Source organism: Stegodyphus dumicola, chromosome 8, assembly GCF_044657685.1.
Source record: "Stegodyphus dumicola isolate Sdum_Otavi_A_Nest chromosome 8, ASM4465768v1".
Taxonomy (NCBI): domain Eukaryota; kingdom Metazoa; phylum Arthropoda; class Arachnida; order Araneae; family Eresidae; genus Stegodyphus; species Stegodyphus dumicola.
Genome location: NC_140775.1, coordinates 39,852,340 through 39,865,644, shown reverse-complemented (window position 1 = coordinate 39,865,644; position 13,305 = coordinate 39,852,340). Strand labels below are relative to the sequence as shown.

The 13,305-nt window shown below is 32.6% G+C and overlaps 1 protein-coding gene across 4 annotated transcripts in view; it reads right to left on the bottom strand.

Moving 5' to 3' along the window:
* LOC118186896 (mitochondrial glutamate carrier 1-like) overlaps nucleotides 1-12,831 on the bottom strand; it is a 102,888-nt gene extending 90,057 nt beyond the window's left edge. For 2 of the 4 annotated variants that reach the window (XM_085821752.1, XM_085821755.1), the window contains exon 1: nucleotides 12,568-12,829. The gene's annotated coding sequence lies outside the window, so the exon portion shown is untranslated. Of the gene's footprint in view, nucleotides 1-12,567 lie in introns of all 4 variants that reach the window. The other 2 variants (XM_085821751.1, XM_085821753.1) reach the window with 2 other exon arrangements.
* Nucleotides 12,832-13,305: the final 474 nt, after the last annotated feature.

Here is a 13,305-nt window from a genome sequence, read left to right as displayed (position 1 = left end):
CTGCGTGGATTTATAAGGTATTTCTCCCACCGTCTTTGCGTGCCTTTATGGTGTAATGGCCAGCACACTCATCGCGTATTCGAGAAGTCCGAGGTTAAGTCCCGGGAGGGCATTGCTCATTTTTCACGTCTCCAGCTTCGAAATAACCTAATGTCTCTACAGAGTCACCAAGATCCTACAGCTATGTGCACTTACATCGCCTTCAACTATAACGAATCACAACACGTAAAATATAACCGTAAAATGAAAACGACGTGACTAACTCAGTCTGCAAACGATTCCAGATAGAGTAAGTAATACTGAATGCTTTGAGACCCTTAACTAGAGAATTGCACTAGCAAGATCCTTACATAATGAAGACAATGTAAGGATCTTGCTAGTGCAATTAATTTGTTTCTATGCAATAAATAATTATTGTCAATTGCCGTTATTATATTGTTAATAGAGCTTCTCGTAGATTTGTAATAAATGTCTTTTTAGTTCAATATGCAGAGCAAGCAATGTAACCAAAACGCAAATCAAGTCAGCTACCGATCGCTGTATGAAATCGATCTAATAGCGTACAATCCCCCTTATAAATAAAAACGTCTTTATTTGGGAACCTTTGATGTGTAATGTTTCTTTATTAAAAGAACTGCGTTTTACAGCTTGGGGTTCAAAGGTAGATAGTTTAGTAGCAGAAAATTCCGTGAATTTTCGTATCAATCCATCAAATCATTACATTTGAATTCGAAATAATATGTTTGCGCTCTGATAGCATTACATATATACAAAGAAAGTATTGTATATATGCTTCTTTGTAAGATTCTTAAAACAAACAAATAAAACAGGTGTAAAAATCTACTAGAGAAATTATCACAGTTCTCGCACATACTTATTTGCATCTGCTATATTTATTCAACTACAATAATAAAATAGAAAGGAATTTAAATTAATTAGACTAATTACAACCGACTTAAAACAGGTGTAAAAATCTACTAGAGAAATAATCACAGTTCTCGCATATACTTATTTGCATCTCATATATTTACTTAACTACAATAATAAAATAGAAAGGAATTTTAATTAATTAGACTAATTACAACCGACTTAAAACGTTATTTAAAATTTTCATGTTTATTTCGCAATTTGTTTATTGTTATTTTACATCCAGAAATGTCAAAATAAAGTCATTTATTTTAAACACACAGAAAATCTGCATCACAAGTGTTTTATTACGCATTTCTATAAAACCAGGTCATCTAAAAGTCGTTTTTGCATATAATTTATACTGAAATATCTTATAAGATTAAGTCACACTGCTAGACATAACATGTTGAGAAACACCTAATCGCGTTATCAGATAATGCAATCGATTAGATTTGTAGGCAGAAAGTCAATTTCTTTATGCAAGAAGTCTCCATGCGGATTAAGATAAGATGATAAAAAATGCATATACAAGGATATAAGTGTCAAATAATGATTAAAAGCAAACAATAAATTTGCATTGCAGCTGAAGGAATTAAAAAGCATTCATAAAGAAAGTTAATGCTTTAAGAAACCTGAACATTTCATGTAGAGAAAAGTTACTGGTAAAATACTTAAAGAAAACGGTGATGATTGGAGTGATCTCCGAAAAAGTAGTCATTTTCAAATCGTTTTATATAAATGTTTTTCTGATGTTAGCTATTTAAAAGTAAAATACATATCTGACAACGTAAACAAGAGATTACAGAATATTTGCACACAAATATTGCATCATAACTCTCCTGGAGATGAACTTATGGGGACCAGACGTCCTGGATTATAAGAAAAAGGCACGTATTTAAATAGAGCGTTTCCGGATTTTCCTCGAAATATTTAGAGTTCCATTTTCTGTAAATATTCTCGGGTTTTGTAAATATAGTTGACATGATAAATATAGTTCCACTACACACGTTCTTGAAAGTATTTTTGTGGAATTATAAATATATTCAATAATCAAATAATCATATTTTCGAGAACTCGGAAGGTCCACCAAGACTGGCTTTTAAAATTTCTGGATTCATAGTCTAGTTGCGCTTCGTATTTGGAAATTCTATACTGAAATTAAATTATTTAAAAGATTTTTAAACGGATCGCCTTTTGAGAACATTTTAGAACGTAAACAAGTTATGAAAGCTTAATTTTTTGAAAGAAATGTTTTTAACAAAGAAAAATTATAAGAAATTATCAAATGAAATATTACATTTAGAACCCCGAAAAACTAAAAACCTGACCAAGTATAAAATTGAAACTGAGTAAGATTTCTTCCATAATTAAAGCATCATGTTTCTTTCAAATCTGTAGTATTAATAAGATGATCTCTATTAACAGACACTCCTTAAACAGCTAGTTCCTGAATCCCTAGACCACTGAAATGGGGAAATAATATACTCCCAGTTTACACATTCCCTGATAACAGATGAAAACCTTAGTCTTGTGAATGTCAGCTAACGGGAGATTCGACTGCAAATAAATTTCGCTAATTAAGCACCCTTTAGCATTAATGGTTGACGCGTCTAATACGGCCATGGGTGCGGTTTTGCAGCAACTGGTAAACGGAGCATGGAAGCCCCTGGCTTTCTTCTCGAAAAACTTTTCTGCAGCGCAATCAAAATACAGCACGTACGACCGCGAACTTCTTAGTGCGTATGAGGCTGTTAAACATTTTCGTCATATGGTAGAAGGTCGTGTGTTTTCTATCTATACCGACCACAAGCCGCTAATTTTCGCTTTTCGACAAAAGCCTGACAAGGCTTCTCCCAGGCAAATGCGTCATCTTGATTACATAGCGCAGTTTACAACCGATTTTAGGCATGTAGAAGGCCCTCAAAATACAGTTGCTGATGCTCTGTCCAGAATTGAAGAGTTGCCATGAACAACAGATTTCTCCACCATTGCTGAATGCCAGAAACAGGACCCAGAATTGCAACGTCTTTTGTCTGACAAGTCTTCTCATGGACTTAATTTAGTATCTATGCAGTTAGAACCAGATCTTTCACTGTACTGCGATGTGCAAGGTAATGTGGTGCGGCCATACATTCCATCATAATTTATCCCATCTTGGCATCCGTGCTTCTCGCACGTTAATTCAACAGCGTTTTGTATGGCCTGGTATGCAGAAGGACATCGCTGCATGGGCGAGGTCATGTACAGACTGTCAAAAATCAAAAATTCACAGGCACACTCGAACTCCATGTCAACGCTTTGAGTTACCATCTGCTCGCTTTAGCCACGTACATATCGATTTGGTTGGACCCTTACCCCCATCACCAGGTTATACATATCTTCTTACGTGTGTCGACAGATACACACGTTGGCCAGAGGCTATCCCTATTGTAGATATGTCAGCCGACACTGTGGCAAAAACCTTTTTTTCTGTATGGATTTCACGGTTTGAATACCCGAGTACGTTACCACGGACCAAGGACGGCAGTTCGAATCTCAATTATTTACTGCATTAACAAAATTCTTGGGAACTAAAAAGATCCGTACATCACCGTACCACCCGAATTCCAATGGTGTTGGTGTTGGTGTATTTAATTATGGCAAAGCACACTAGGGCTATCTGCCTAAGGGGAGGGATGCCTTCGTGGAGGACTTTCTAAGGGAAACTGGCTCGTATACACGTTACACATGGGGAAAACCACGAAAACGCCCATGCAGCCAGCCCGAATTCCAATGGACTTGAGAGGTTCCATCGCTCTCTTAAACAGGGCATTAAATGCCATACTGCTATTCACTGGGTTGATGTCCTTCCTACTGTGTTGTTAGGACGCAGAACGGCTATCAAAGAGGACCTGAGTTCTTCAAGTGCTGAAATGGTTTATGGTACCAATTTACGTTTACCGGGAGATTTTATAAATCCTGCAAAAAACTCACCCAATGTCCAGCCCCATGCATTCCTCAAGCAATTGCGTGAAACCATGGTTGCATTATACCCTAAGCCCACAAGCATACATTCTTCAAGACCTGTGTTTGTTCCTAAAGAACTCGCTACATCCTCACATGTGTTCTTACGGTGTGATGCATCAAAAAAGTCCTTGGAGCCTACCTATACAGGCCCATACCTAGTTCTAAGTCGCACATCCAAGAACTATCGGATACTAATCGGCGACAAAGAGACAGTGGTGAGCCTTGATCGTCTCAAACCAGCCTTTATCTTAGCACCACAAACTGTCGAAACTGGTACATCAGTTCCACCTCCTTCGAAGGCACCTTCATCTATTGGGTCTACACCAACATCTGCTACTACGTCAGTTCCTGTGCCTGGATCCCAGAAAACAAGTGCTCTTCAGTATACACGTTCCGGACGTAGAGTCCGATTTAACTCTCGGTACCTTTAATTCGTTGCCACTGGAGGGGGAGTAGTGTGGCGACTCTGTAAACATGTGTTGTACTCGTCAACCGCGCGCCGTTATCCCTAACTGTAAGGTGATTTCGGCGACACACAGTCACGTCTCGTTGTCGGTGCGGTTGGTCGCTCGCTTTCCTCCAACGTGATTGTCTGTCGACTGTAGTAATTAAGTTTTAATATTGTGATGTGATTAAATGTTTTTGCTATCAAAAAATTGGCTCTTATGGCATGTTATGAATTCATCCTTAAAAGCACTGGCAAATTCCAGTACGCATAGTTTGTTGTTGCACACATCCGCAATCACGTGCAACAATATTCTACGTCACTATATCAAAATCTTTATAACAGAATCACAGAATAAAGCCAAAACTGTTTTGTCCCGTATACTGGCTTCGGAAAAATCTATCGCTTTACCTAAATATATTCACTGATAGATTATGTCAGCTAAAATGTACATTGCAATAAAAATTTATAAAATTTCTTTGAGAGTGCGGGAGAATAAACTATTAAAAATGGAAGCACCTAAGATATTACAAAAATTAAAACTGCAACACATTCCGAATGATTTTTTGCCGTTCTGTGAGAAATGATGTTTTCTGCCACCCAAAATGGAGAAGAAAAATCTGTTCTGCAGTCATTTACGCGCTAAATGTGTAAGGAGGCAAAGGAGAATACTTTTTTCTTCCCCCCCCCAAGAACTTCGATAATTTTGTCAGCGGTGTCTTCTTCACTGATTTTACCTGATCAAGTACCATTTGAAGAAATAAGTGATGATTTTTCAGCTCGAGCTGTCTAACTTTTCCGAGATTGCGAAAGTCAACGATTCCTGGGTTTATTACCATCTTCGCAAATAACACGAAATTATCCATACCTACAAAACTCAAACTGAGTTAATTGTTCATTTCCCTAAGCTTTGCACAACTTTTCAAATATTTCCGTTGCTGTTCTTCAAGGTTTACAGCAAAGTTTTACTGGGTTCTTTGAATGAAATTGACTCACAATTCCCTCTTTCATCTGCTGTTCTTATTTTACTTTTATACCCATAAACAAATAAAAGACTCCCCAGATTTCAACGTTAAGAAAATTATAAGCTTTAAAAAAAGCACAGAATTAGAAACTAGTATTAGGATTATGATTTTATCGTCGGTAACTGCCGCGAATTTTGGCGCTTTTTCAGAGATTTCTAGAATATCAAATCAATCTGCGAAATTCATACATTTTTCTGTCGATTTAATATTTTTATTGCAATTGTTAGAATATTTTCTTACAGTTCATCACAATTTACGCAAAAAAAATATAATGCGAATTAATTTTCCAAAACTAAACCTTAAACTTTGAAATTATGGAAATTATTCCTATTATCAAATCTTGATCTAGTTCTGTCTGTTTATAAATAAAAATCATTTTCTTAAGCAACATAAAGACCCCTTTCATTATCTGTCAGTTATGTCATTAAAAGGAACTTCATAGAGAAGAATAAAAGGCCATCACCTTCAAAATGAAACTAGCACTTGCACAAATCATAAGTAAGCATCCATTGGTCCATCACAAATTCACAAATATATCTGACTCTAATAATATAATCCATTGCAAAAATGGGAAACAATTGGTATTAATAAATTCATGTAGTTCAACTTGAAAAGTTATAACTGAAAAATTTCAACCTGTGTTTGGTATTGATTTTAACCAAAAAGGCTCAATGCATATCGAAAACAAAAAGGGTTATTCACAAAATTTCAGTACGCAGAATATTTTTTATCCTGAAGAAAACAAGCCATTTATTTTACCTCTCAGCATGTACTCAAACTCAACCTTTAGAATTCAATACAAAATGAATTGTTGCGTTTTACCAATCATTGGTTAAAATTATTTTAGAAAACTGATTTAATTTGCAAATAATAATAGATGAAAAAATATATTAAGGAGCTATATTTATTCCTTAGTATGTATGGAATACATAAACTAAAAATATATGCAAAAAGAGTAGTATATGGAATATACTTTATAGCATATTTTCTATCCCAATTCGAAAAATATACTAAATATCCTTTAATTCGAAATGTATGCAAAAGAATGTATTTTTACAAATTTTAGATTTATTATTTTATCAAACTTCAGTATGGCTAGAATTTAATAAGCGATTATAATTGATATGTAAAAATAAAGTTCATAATTTTACAAAAATCTTTTCTTATAGCAAAACATACTTAATACCTACCAGATATACAAGTACTTATTAAATACTTTTAATATTGCTTAAGGAATAAAAAGGTCATCATTTTGCAAATTTTATTTAAATAAATTTTGAAGCAATTATTTTGATTCTCTAAAGGAAAATATATACAACTTCTAATTTGAAATATTTCTTATTTTTATATGTATTTTTACCCTTTTAATGTTAGGAAACCTTAGCTGAGAAAATCTTAAGCCGATGAAATATTGCTGTGTTTGAGCAGCCACACTAAAGTCACATTCATTTGTTATAGCTGGATGTGGACAGAATTTAATGTTAAAGACAAAATTTTATACAAACACAAATACACAGATTTTCAACAGAAAACAGTTATTATGGTATATCGCAACAACAAATGTTACTGTGCCATCCCATATGAAAGGCAACAATTCTAGTTTAAATCAAATTCAATATATGTATTATTGGCAATGTACAAAGTGAAAACTTGTAACAGGGAAACTGGCTTGTATACACGTTACACATGGGAAAAACCATGAAAATACCCATGAAGCCAGCCCTTTCGCGGGATTCGAACCCCGGACCGAACTACCAGTGTTCAACGACATTATTGCTCGGCCGCTGGTGGGCTTACTTAGAGAGGAAATGACAATAATGCCATTCCATTGAAAACCATAGACAGAATCACATCAGAGCTCTGCTTCAGCAATTCTCAATTTTTGAGTTAAATCGCTATTCTAGACAGACTACACAAACCACCTTAATAAGATGAGTTCCGACACTTCTTATTATGAAACTAAATTATAGTTTCAGCAGAAATTTCTTTTTGATCTAGTAACATTATTTTAGTAACACGTAAAGCCTGAAAATTGAAACTAATACCTGTCTTTTCCTGGGAAGAACTTTAAACATTTAAAGCAAGCAAGGTCCACTCACAAGTCCTAATCTTAATCCTCCGAGGAAAATGCATTAAATTTACACAGCATATCTGGAAACTTTTCATTCCCAAAAATAGTATGGTGATCACTTGGTCACAGTGGTTTCCATTGATTCAATATTGACTGTTTCAGTTACCTAGAATTTACATCAGGACAAGGAAAAGGAATCATTGTTAACATTCCTAGGTGCTCTGCAAATTATATGGGTTTAATACAGTGAAATGCAGTCAAAAGTCGTTAATTCGGACACCCATAATCCGGAATGATCTATAATCCGGACCTCAAAGCTACAAACTTTCTGCGCATGCGTCTCATTGACGCATGCGCGTAAGATGCATGCGCGTCGCGTTGACGCATGCGCGTATTACGGCTGCGAATATGCGTGTGCGCAAAATACGTTTACGAATGCGCATTTAATGTATAATGGACAGTATAAGTTAAGCTAAAATTATCTAATTCAGTTAACGTTGCAGATTGCGTTGTTCCTTAATCTTCGAATTGGATCTGGCTTATTATTTTTTGCAGACTGTTAGAGCAATTTTATAAAAGTAAGCTTGAATTTTCGATTATGTCAAATAGAATTTCTGATATATATTTACTAATATGTAAAGGATCTACAAAGCGAAAGTATGTTTCGAAGTCCATTAAACAAAAAGTGGAATTGCTGCAAAAAAATGGATAAATGCATATCCTATGTTTAGCTAACCATTCCGAAATCTGTTTATCAATTTCACGCTACTATGCGGTGGGGGGGGGGCACCGCGGCACGCAATGGATTGGAAGTTGATCTGTCAGCACTATAATTATCTTCAGAGCAGATGTTTTTATTTTATTTGGCTTATAATTCCTTACTAAATGTAGTATTTCATCTCGATGTACTCCGTCTTTGATATGATTTAAATCAAATTCCTCGTCATTATAATTCGCTTCCGATAGCGAAAAAAGTGATGCAGAGGTTATTGAAAAGGAAAAAATTTCGATTGACAAATTAGTCGGTATTCTCGACACAGCAATTATAGGACTTGAATAGCGGAACTTTGTAATTGAACAAGAAATTATGTCTGTTTATAAAGAGAAAGTATCATCACATAAAAAACGAAGCAACTTAAACAACTTACATTGAAAGAAATGTTTAATAAAGTAAACAAATAAATATTAAGCTTTTTTTTTTTTTTTTTTTTTTCTAAATTTTGATACCCTTTAGATTATAATACTTCTTTATTTCATAAATTATGGTTTCATATTTTTAATTTTATAATTTCTGCATGCTATCTTACTAGATTTAAACTGATGATCTATAATCCGGAATCGCCGAAGTCCCGACGAGTCCGGATTAACCAATTTTGACTGTAGTTAAGATAAATAGCTCAAACATGCTTAACACTAGTGACCTCCCAAGGGAAAGAGCACCTGTAGACCTTATGGAACCATTTGACCAAATATTGGAGGATGAAAACAGTCACTTACACAAATTCTTACATTTATTCTCAGCTACAGATCAACCTTCAAATTCAGGTACATATTTTTCCTTTATGACATTTTCTGCTTTACAGCTATAATTATACTGGCAGGGTATCATGATTACACAATATTTGAAATTTTTCTCTTTGTTTTCATACCTAATTTCGGCATTAAAATTTTCTTCCATATTCCCATACTATTTCTAGCATTCTCTCTTTTCTCATTAATGATGCTTTAACCATTTTATCTTAATTCACTGGTTTGCTGGAAAAAGAATTTTGCTTCCAGTACAAACTACTGCTTCCTGCTTTGAACTAACATATTTTAATATTCATTTAGACTCTAAGTGAAATTGCAATTCCAGCCAGAGTATCAAATAAGAACAGATTCAGTATTTTATTTTAGTATTTCACTATTTGTCATTAATGTAATTTACTAAATATTTATTTATTTATTTTGTTGAATATTTTGTTACTTCAATTATTAATTATTTATTACTTTATAATTACTAATTTATAATTATATATAAATTATTAATTATATTATATAAAGTAATAAAATAATTAATAAATAACTGGTATTATAAAAAAATTATTATTTTAAAATTACTATATTACTTTATTAATATTTTATTTCATTCATCTTTCCTGAAAGCCATCCATAGGGCTCTTCTAATTTTGGAAATTATGCCCTGTTCAAAACTGGATTAAGATTAGCTTAGCCCTGATTTGAAACTACTCACAATGCTGGCTGTAAACTAACACGGGAAACTATAAGAACCTGCATTCTGCTAACGACAAACCTTTTCATATACTTTTCAGGTATTTTCTTTTCCATAAAGAAAAAAAAGCTTTTCGTGAAATTAAATGCAAGGTATGCTAAGAAATGCTTTAATGCTAAATAGCAGAATTTTTATTTTTGGAGTACAATATTACATACTCAAATTTATTATATGCCTTCTTTATAAGCAACTTTGATTTCTATATAACAATGAATGAAAGTGAAAATATCATACCAAATGATTTCTGTTACCCTGAAAGAAATTACATAATAAAATTTAAAAAGAAATATTTACAATTAAGAAGAAATTTTATTTTATTTTATTTCATTTTTTTTCCCATATAGGACTGTTATATCATAGCTAAAACTGTTTTGTCTGCTCTTTGTTTGAGTTTTTTCACTTTCAAACATTATATAATCACTAGTTAGAAAAAAATTTCATACACTGGGGACTAAATTCGGTCTTAAGGCATACGAGAAAATTCTGAGTAGTATTAGTACTGATTCTGTAAACTGATTTATTTAGAGAAATAGATCTAGAAGCTTTCTTGCATATTATGGCCATCAGTACTCTCAGATTATCCGTACCTCCACTAAAAAATATTGATGAAGCACCACGTCACGAAAACTATTTATGTGGTAACCTACAAAGCTGTCAAAAGTAATCATATAGCAAGCCAGATATGTGCGCAGCCAAAGAACTTCAATGGTACTTGCACTGAAGGTCTTCAGTGCATATCCTTTTCCCCAGACAGCTTTCTATTTCTCAGGTTATTTTCACCATTATGGTTGTAAATTACAATCTCTTCTCTGGGAATTTCAGAAGTTTTAGTATAGCAGAGGACTGCATACTGTAGTTTTTGTTATCTTTAGAAAAACTCCAGACTTAACTTTTGTATGCCTATAATATAATGTGGTTGCTTAAAGGCATAATGTGGCTCTTTTTTCCTACTCATTTTGAGATTTCGGCATTGAAGTTGTATGTCATGCCAAGTTGGAACAATTCTCTGATTTTGTTTCAGCAAAAACAGATCACTGTGTATATACATCCTCTACAAAAGCACCCCTTCCCTCAAGGTAGAGAGCCCTTCCATGCTTTGCCATAACCACCCCCCCAAAAAAACTCATAAATTCAAAAGCCCTATACAACAAATATAAATATCATAAAAACAACAAAATGAAATCAGTAATTTTAAACACTAAAAAATATTCAATCCATTTTAAATAATGAAAAAGTAACATCTAAATCTTCGACACCCCCTTATTAAGCAGACCGTCACAAAGGCCTTCAGCTATATTCAAAACTTACACATTACATATCAGGCACACATATTTATTTGCTATTCGTTATTAACCATAACAGTCACTTTAATCAGGAAGTACCAAATATTCTTATTAAAAGCTTACATAATCATATAATCTTAATTCCAAATTGACGGTCACTTTTTTTTTCTCTTCTTATTGCCAACATAAGGCAATTTAAGGTGCCAAGCACAATGTTCTTTCAAGACATTTTCTTCAATTACATGAAGGAAAAGCAGGATTATTAAGAATTACTAGAGGCTGTTTAAATCTGAGATCTTAAGCCTGGACATAACTAGCAATTAGTTTTTAAAATTTATTGGCATTTAATACAAAACTAATCAAAACAATAAAAGCTAAATCTCAGAAAGCATATTACGAATAACACTAAAAAGCTACACTCAGAAAGATATAATTTGGTCAAACTTATGAATATAATCCACAAACTACTATTATGAACATATCTAAATTTAAATCCAAAATATCCGAACATCCGAAATATATTTAAAATATTTAAATTTGTTAAAATTATAAACAAATTTAAACTTGCAAATGACATGTTTAAATTTCTAAAACTAATAAAGTATTTAGTACATTATTCAAGTAATATTTAAGGAGAATAAATTAAAATTATCACACTGGAACTGAAACATTCCAATATAAAATTCTAAATTAAGCAAAACAACCACCTTAGTTCGAACCAACCTTCGAAATCGATTGAACCACCACAACTTTGAAACTGATGAAGTTTTATTCAATTCATATGCCAAAAAAAAAATTTCTATTTTGCATAATATTAAATTAAGATTTACTCAAATACTTATTTTTCTCTTTAAAAGATGCTATAGTTAATTTTAAGCGTAACTATCTTGTATCCCACTATAGCCATATTTAACATGAAATACTAAAAGCAAAAAACGAAAATGGAGATACATGAACTGTAATATACACTGTAGTTATTTACAGTGAATCTTCACAGATCAATAAAAGCAAGTACATTTTTATGTATCACTGCTCTCCGAATGCTTTCACTTTATCTAGAAATTCACAAACATTTTCTGAAGGAAAAAAATGATTATTTAAAGTAATTCTTATATATTAACTTCAGCATTTATATTTAGAATGAATTAAGTTTTTGTAAGACAGAAAAGCAATCAGAATTCTAATTAAAATGCACAAATATAAAAAGTTAAGTCAAATGCATTTCAGGAAATATGCTACTTCAAGCAATAATGCACAAAATTTTATTTATAACAATAAATTAAAATTCTTATGAAACAGAGAAAAATCGGATAATTATCAGAAAATCAAACTAATGCTGATTCCCCTTTTGTTCTCAGTAAATTATTTCTAATTAATAGGTACATGAATAATTTAAAAAAAAAGTTTCTTCACAACCATAAACACTTTAGCAATATTTTCAGAACTATTTGAAGGACAATAAAATACACTTTTTAAATAAACCTTCTAATGCTAAAACTGTAGAAGAAATATGAAATGCAATTAATATAAACGAGTACAAAAACTGATTTACTCACGGGAAATCAGTTTTGCCACCCATCCTAAATTAAAGGAATTCTACGATAAAAAAGAAAAAAGTTATAATTCGAAAAGTCAGTTCCTGAAACTGGAGTAATACTATTCTTTAAAAATTGATCTGCAATCGTTTATCCAGCTGAAGATAATGACTAAATTCTAACTTCAAATTTTGACATAAACGTGAAAACAGAGGCGGCAGAACAACTGCTGCAGTACGTTGCTACTTGCCGTATCAAGAGACAGAAACGAAATGAACGAATCAGACGATCTCAAGCTTACAAATTTGGCATGTTAACCGGTGACGGCCGGAATTTCGACGTAAACAAACATAAGCGTTCATTTTTTTATCTTAAACTCACAGCTTGACATTTTAAAAAATTAAAATTGGACAAATCATCTTTATTAGCAGAAATTATTAATAAATTCTAGAAGTTAATTTTAAATTTAACTGAAATGGAATTCACCTTATTTCTTTGTAATACTTCTAAAGATAATTCGAAAAAATGTATAAAAACTTCGTCAATGTTTTATTAACATGAGGCAGGTATGCTTCAGCAACATAATACTTATTATAAGCCCAATAAATTTTTGAAAGCAACATAAATATGTACAAATATTTAAACAATTACAGCAAACTAAGAAAAGTATAATATACTGGGTGTCCGTAAAAGAAGTCCGAGTTTTAATGGTATATTACAGGAGTTTATTTTATACTAAATATAACAAATCATACATGA